This window comes from Procambarus clarkii, chromosome 6 (assembly GCF_040958095.1).
Source record: "Procambarus clarkii isolate CNS0578487 chromosome 6, FALCON_Pclarkii_2.0, whole genome shotgun sequence".
Classification (NCBI taxonomy): domain Eukaryota; kingdom Metazoa; phylum Arthropoda; class Malacostraca; order Decapoda; family Cambaridae; genus Procambarus; species Procambarus clarkii.
The window spans coordinates 35,828,329-35,836,412 of record NC_091155.1 but is presented as its reverse complement, the minus strand read 5'-3'; the positions used below and the strand labels follow the sequence as shown (position 1 = coordinate 35,836,412).

Here is an 8,084-nt window from a genome sequence, read left to right as displayed (position 1 = left end):
GAAGAAGCACCGCCGTAGGCAGACGACCGATTCTTTTCTTTTCTTTCGGAAAGCGAGTGCGGTGGCCCGTAGGGCCATCCGTACGGCTAAACGTGAATGTTGGGCATCTTATGTCTCGACAATTACGTCCGAAACCCCTCTGGCCCAGATCTGGAAGCGTATCCGCAAGATAGCGGGTAAGTTCGTTCCCGATGTTTCACCGGTCCTTCACCTCCATGATACTCTTGTGGCGGACCCGTTGCAGGTCGCTTCCGAACTGGGTTCCCACTTTTCTTCTGTTAGCTCTGGTCTTCATCTTCCCCAATCTTTCCTTCTTCGTAAACCTGTCCTTGAGTCTCGTCCTTTAGATTTCTGCACTCATCTTCAGCTTCCCTATAATGATCCCTTCTCTCTCTCTGAACTTCGTTCTGCCCTGGCCCTCTGCGGTTCTACGGCGGCGGGCTCCGATGGTATTCATTATGAGATGCTTCGCCATCTCCCTCCGAGCACGTCTCAGTATTTACTGAGTCTGTATAATCGGATCTGGGAGTCGTCGTCAGTCCCTGAGGACTGGCTCGATGCCGTTGTCCTCCCTGTTCGCAAACCAGGGTCTCTGGGTACTTCCCCTAAGGACTTTCGCCCTATTGCTCTCACAAGTTGTGTCTGCAAACTGTTTGAACGTATGGTTAACGTTCGTCTGATGTGGTTCCTGGAACACCATCACCTCCTCTCCCCTTCTCAATTTGGTTTCCGCAAGTGCCGCAGCACGACAGATGTCCTGGTGAACTTGGAGGTCTATATACGTACTGCTTTTGCTGCGAAGACCTCCGTTGTTGCCGTCCTTTTGACCTAGAAAAGGCTTACGACACCACTTGGCGTTATCATATCCTATCTCAACTTCATTCTTTTGGCCTTCGTGGTCATCTCCCTCTCTTTCTCCGCAGCTTCCTCTCTCGTCGTTCCTTTCGGGTGCGCCTTGGTACCGCTCTCTCTCCCCCTTTTCAGCAATACGAAGGTGTGCCCCAGGGTAGTGTTCTGAGCACTACTCTTTTTCTGGTTGCCCTCAATGGTCTTCTTTCCTCTCTTCCTTCTGGTGTCTTCTCCGCTCTCTATGTCGATGATCTTACCCTTTGTTGTCAGGGTGATGATTCGCCTCTCCTTCAACGCCGGCTTCAACTTGCGATTGATGCCGTGTCGTCTTGGGCCACAGGTCATGGCTTCAAGTTCTCTACTTCTAAGACTTGTGCCATGACTTTTACGCGGAAACGGGTTGTTCTTCGTCCCTCTTTGTCACTTTATGGTCATCCCCTTGAATACAAGGATTCCGCGAAGCTTTTGGGGTTATTCCTTGACACTCGTTTGTCTTGGTCTCCCCATATCTCTTACCTCCGTGTTGAGTGCTCTAAGTCCCTTACCCTCCTTCGGGTCTTGTCCCATACTTCTTGGGGGGCAGATAGGCGCACTCTCCTTGCTTTACATTCCTCTCTCGTCCTGTCTAAGCTCGATTATGGTTGCCCTGCTTACTCGTCTGCTTCTCCTTCTACTCTTCGCCGTCTTGATGCTTTGCACCATACTGGGTTGCGCCTCAGTTCTGGTGCCTTTCGTTCGACTCCCGTCCTTAGCTTGTATGTTGACACTGGCTTCCTGTCTCTCCAGGACCGCCGTGATCGCTACTGTCTTCGCTATCTTGCGCGGTCCTTGCAACATCCTTCCTCTCGTCTCTGTCGTGCTTTAACTTTTACCCCTCCTGCGGTTCCTGTTCCTCTTCACCACCTCCCTCTTTCTGTCCGGTTATCTCGCCTGCAGGATTCTCTTTCCGTTCGTATTTCTGATGTTTCTCCTCGTGTTGTTCCTTCTTTGCCCCCGTGGAGGGTCCCTCTTCCGCGGTTTTGTACATACTTGACTCGTATCACTAAAGCTTTTACCCCTCCTACAGTTCTAAAACGCCTTTTCCTCGAGCACTTTTCTTCTCACTCCCGCTCCGTTTCTGTCTTCACCGATGGGTCTAAGTCAGCGGACGGTGTTGGCTACTCTGTTGTTTTTCCTGATCGCACTTATATGTGTCGCTTGCCTCCGGAGACTAGCATCTTTACAGCGGAACTTTATGCTATTCTCTATGCTCTTCGTCTCCTGCTTTCTCGTTGTCAGTCTTCCTTTGTGGTTGTTGTTGACTCTCGTAGTGCCCTCATGGCTCTTGGGTGCTTTAATCCAGTTCATCCGGTAGTTGTCGAGATCCAGCATTGGCTGTTTCTCGTTCACAGTAAATTTAAGTCGGTTGAGTTTTGTTGGGTTCCCAGCCATATTGGCGTGTCTTTAAATGAGCGTGCGGATGCTGCCGCTAAGGAAGCTGTCCGCTCTTGTCCCATCTCTCGTAAAGGCATTCCGTATTCCGACTTTTACCCGGTTATCCATTCCTCAGTCCTTACCGTTGGCAGGCTTCTTGGTTGTCTGTTACTGGTAACAAGCTACGTACTCTTAAATGTTGTGTTTCCTCGTGGCCGTCCTCCTTCCACCGTAACCGGCGGTGGGAAACAGCTCTAGCGAGGTTGCGTATTGGCCATACTCGCTTAACCCATGGTCACTTGATGGAGCGCCGCCCTGCTCCTTATTGTCCTAGTTGCATTGTCCCTCTTACGGTCGTGCATGTCCTTCTTGAATGTCCTGACTTCCAGGACGAGCGTGTGTCTTGCTTTCCGACCGCCCCTCGCGGTCACCTGTCCCTCGATAGAATTCTTGGTGACTCGGATACTTTTGATATCGTTCGCCTTATGCGTTTTTGTTCTCGTATTGGCATCCTTGGTGATATTTAGCGCCCTCTGATTATTTTGCGTATTTGATGGTGCTACATAGCCTTCCCGGTTTGGTGCCTTCTTTTGATAATTACTTACTTACTTACTTCACTTATGAAGACGTATTTATATCACATACGTATTTATAACCGTACAGAGAATTCTTTATGGGTTGGTTTACACATATATTGATAGCCACACTTGAATCCCTTGCCAAATAAAATTGTTTTACTTCATTTTTTTTATTTTTTTGTGGGGGGCAGGAAGGTATGATCTGTATACCCCAATATTTAGGTGCAAGTGCGGATATGTAGATGAAGAACTTGGGAAAGCCATGCACCAGTCTGGTTTTTATTCAACTGGAAGAAATAGTAGCACTTTCTACAGCATAAATCTATTGGATTCCTGGCATTTTCTCAAGAGAAGCAGCCCTGGAACTTCTCTTCAGGCATTAGTTAGTGCACTGGAATTATTTGGTGCTTCTCGAGGGCGTGTAAGTTTTCATACCATTACTGTTTTAATAGTGCAAGTATTAAATTGGTGTATAAACTAAAAAACTAAGTTTGTTACTAAGCAAATGCATTGTCATTATTTAAGAAATAGGGTTAAATATTATTAAATTAATAATTAGCATGAATATTCTAAATATATATTTTATATATGTCTAATATCATAAGAAATGGAAATGGATTACCAATCTTTAACAATTTCTCTTTTTATGTAATGCTCATGTAAGTTTATTTTCATTTCCTGCAGATATTTATAGTCTGTTGCTTAACATGCCACTGCTTGGCACTTTTTGATAATTACTTACACACATTTTACATCTTAGCATGGTCCCATCAATTTTGAGACAACAAAAAGAGTCTTCTTTGAATGGCGTTTCCATCAGTATGAACTTGGGAGAATAAAAGGAGAATTTGACAAGGGGTGCCCTGCATGTGATACAACACCTGTGGCTGTACATATTGATGGCAACAAGAAACTGTATCGTTACAACAAAGTTGGGAGGTAAATATTCAAGTTAAAATATTTAATGCTGCTCATTATTGTTAAGGTATAATGTAAGGTGTAGTAATGTTTGTAGTACTATAAACACAGCACTGTATAATATTTATATAGTGTCCATGCAACTTTTAATCAGATTTTTTTTAATTGTTAACTGATTACACCTTTATTACTTGCCTTTCAACTTTAGTTGATTATTTTTATTTTGACTAAGGCTTTACTAATTAAAAAATATTTATTTCACTATATACATTCATTTAGAATAAGAGGGATTATGATGTGAAGGCCAGCTTGGGTAGTTGAATTAGTTTTAAGTGAAATGATGTTTAACTGTCATCAAAATGTCTCAGACAATGAACATTCATTAATTTAATATCATTCCAGAGGGATCAGAAACTCATATTATTCTGGTGGTATCTTTGCTTGTGACAAAGAAGTTCAAGATCACGTTTCCACTATTCAGAACCTTAAAACTCAAGTAAGAATATTTTTACATCTGTTCGAAAGCCTAAAAATAGGTTTTCAAATAGAAACCTAAGACCTAATACTAGGTTTTTACCCATACAATATTTGAAGAGTACCTTTATATATTAGCTTGAGACATTATCAATAATGTATATATTAATTGGACGATTCCTAACTATATCATGTTCAAAAAATCTATAAAATATATGGAATGCATATTGAATGATGAAAAATATTACATAAAAAAATTACATTTATATATGACTAATATATATAAAATTATATATTATATAAATATATTATATAAATATATTAAATAAATATAAATATATTATATAAAATATATTATATAAAATATATTATTATATATATTATAGAAATATATAAATATATTATATAAATTATATAAAGTAAAATTATATATATATATATATATATATATATATATATATATATATATATATATATATATATATATATATATATATATATATATTGTATTGTAAGATCTGTTCACTTGAGAATGAACCATGGAGGTTCGAAACGTTGTGCAAATTATATAAATAAGTGTAATACACTCTATAGTAAATCACTTCTTTTCTTCACCTTAAAAGTACGAAAATGAGTTTTGGAGAACTCCTATTTCAATTAAGCCCTGATGCTAAGAAAATAGTTAGAGGGATAGAAGCCCTAAACCAGAAAATAATAAATATAGAATATGCGGTCATATTCAATGAAACATGTTTGAAAGAAAACCTGCTGCCAGTATACACCAATATATATATATATATATATATATATATATATATATATATATATATATATATATATATAAACTTGTTATATGGCAAATAAATAATTATTATTTCATTCTTGGGGTCATGAATGCTGGTGTTTGTTTACAGCACATGGTGGCGGTGTGCGTCTATGGGTGCCAATGCGTCTGAGAGCAGTGGCCCTCTTCCATTGTTATTCAACAATTTTGAGATCCATTGGTACTATTGGTCATGGCCCAGCCAACAACTTCAAAAGGTAACAATTATAACATCAAACTTTATTTAGAAGGTTTTAATTTAGTATGAATGTGCAGTGTTCCACATACAAAAATTATTAGATATACCGATAAATTAGTCCTCAGGCAGACTCAGGGACTAAAACCCATAATTCATTTATCTCAGCAAGTTAGTATTAATGAGGTAGGTTCAAAATTAAATGCACATTGTCACATCAACAATAGGCTAGAGACTGATCGCAAGTACAGTTTCTCAATTAAGCAACATATATATGGAGAGTTAAGGCTACTTCTAGGAAACAAAATATTTTAATATGAAGTATTTCATTGTAGGTTTGAAAGGAAAATTCCTAATAAAATGCACAGAATGCCAGGAATGTGTTCATGTGCGGTCTACATGTAACACTGTAAAAGTGTTTGGTTTAGTTTAATACATACATAGAGTACAGGAGTCACAGACAAGGATCTGAGAGGCGCCAGTTTGACCACTGGAAAGTCACACGTCTAAGAGTTAATGACCCCAAGTGACCTGAGGTCAGATCATGAGAATTTCACCTTGCTTCCGCTAAGCTTATAATTGTAGTCTGGTAGCCTTCAAACATGCCGACGTTTAAGGAGTGGCTTGGTAGTGCCGGAGGCTATCTACTTGTGGGCGGAGTTAGTACTAGGGTCCCCAATATATACTCGGAGAGCATCAAGCATTAACAGACAGAACAGCAGACGAGCCAGGAGAGTAGAGAAGACGTCCCTAGCAGGGAGGCTGTCGGCCGGCAGGGGCGAGACAGTCTCTGTCAAGCTACAGACCCCCCCCCCCTCTCTATTCAACTTAGACTCAGTCCTCGGTGAGTGAACAGTAAGGTGACTTGGTCGTGTTTACATATGTTGTGTGATGATCAGGGGCAGTCAAGTTGTAGGGTTCTCGAATTCTTGGATGATGACTCACTTTGCATATTAAACTGAAACATTTTAATTGAATTGCTAAATTATGATACTTCATGTGAAATATAATTATGAATTTATTATTTAAATTGTGTTTAACTTTGTCCCCTAGAGCTTTGAGTTGAGGTGAGAAAGCCTCTGTGGTTACTGGTTTCATGATATTAATGAATACATGTTTGGAGTTGATACATGGTAATAACATCTTTTGAGAATATTTTGATACAGACAAGTTCCATTCCTTGTCTTGTATGTAATGGTCTAGAATGGATGGTGGCAGCATTTCGTCTTCTACTATCTACTCTTCTACTTCTACTATCTACTCTTCTACTTCTACCTATCTACACCTCTCCCTCCACCCCTCTCTAAACTCTCACTTTCAGCTAATGACCCTCCTCGCTCCTCCCACTTCTCTCCCTCTCACCCCAAACCCTCACTAATTACTTCACTATTCATTTCTTTCCTTTCGTTTTCTCTTATACGTTTGTGGCAATGTTTCTGTATTCTAGAGTTCTCTCTAGAGTTTCGGGTAGCTGATCCAGTTACGGCGCCTTGTAGTCTTAGCACCTAGGTAGTCAAATACCTAGGTTACAAGGTGTTGAACGAGAGAGGCTGCCTTAGGAACTCTGGAGGTGCTCTAGAATAGTTAGCTAACTGAGGACGGAATAACGGACTAGAGAGAGCTGTTTCCCCCGGCCTCGTTAGTTAACTGGGGGGTGGAATAATGGACAAGATAGAGCTATTTCCCCCACCCCCTGTTACATACAAAATGAAAGAGATGTGGGTACAACTTTAAAGCTCGTCGGATGGAAAGCAAAAAAAAAAAAAAATGGAAGAATCTCTCCTCCTTATTGGAATGAAGGTAGCAGAACGAAACAACATCTCCCGGCCTTACAGAGCCATTGAGAAGCAGGTAAAACTGTTGTTTCCTGAATATATTACGTTGAATTCACTTATATTAAATAATATATATGTATGTATGGCTTTGTATATATATATATTATATATATATATATATATATATATATATATATATATATATATATATATATATATATATATATATATATATATATATATATATATATATATATATAACACTTGTTTCCTATCCTACATTGTGGCTTGGTGATCTTTAAATATTTGCTCCTCGTTTGTTACATCTGGCCCTCTTAAAGAAGTAATGTAGATATATATCCTCCAAAGTGTTAGGAAATTTGAGTATGAGAATCCCCCAGTGTTGATCTTTCTCAAAAGAGATGTCTTTATGGAGACGAGATCGTCATGAGGCCTTTTGTTCATTAGGATTTTACCCTTTCTTTTCAGATGGCAAAAATGCGTGGTGCTGGGTATGAAACCGTGTTCATCTATTACAAGAAAGGACTCCATAAAGATACTCAAGGCATTTTGCCAGCAGATTGCCTAACAGCAGCAGACTGTAAATCGATAAGCAATATCTTCCATTTGTGTAAGTACTGTATTGAATATACTAATGCAATATTATATAATATAATCTAATATAATATAATTGCATATACTAATGTAATATATTTTAATATAATGTAATAAAAATAATGCATAGACCTTAATGCAATAAATAAAATAACCCTCTAGGATTTGTCTTTGCTTTTCTTATTTTTGAAATATGAAGTTCATAGTTTTGCTTTCCTTTCCTTTCACATTTCATGTTTAACTTTTCTGACTAGTTGGACAAAATATCATGCATACAAGGTTCTTAACCACATTGTTATACATTTGGGGTCACTATTATCTGAACTGATAAACTTATATTATATACTATATTACTGTTCTATGCTAAAAATAAGTTTAAATGTTAAATATTGAATATAAAAACAATTCCTTGTTACCTTGCCTGTTGCCAGATTCACATCCCA

At 38.9% G+C, this 8,084-nt stretch overlaps 1 long non-coding RNA gene across 1 annotated transcript; it reads left to right on the top strand.

Moving 5' to 3' along the window:
* The first annotated feature begins 2,944 nt into the window (after nucleotides 1-2,944).
* LOC123754199 (uncharacterized) lies at nucleotides 2,945-4,273 on the top strand. Its single transcript, XR_011223805.1, has 3 exons — nucleotides 2,945-3,261; nucleotides 3,601-3,779; nucleotides 4,161-4,273. It is a non-coding gene; the product is annotated as an uncharacterized lncRNA (long non-coding RNA).
* The last annotated feature ends 3,811 nt before the right edge of the window (nucleotides 4,274-8,084 follow it).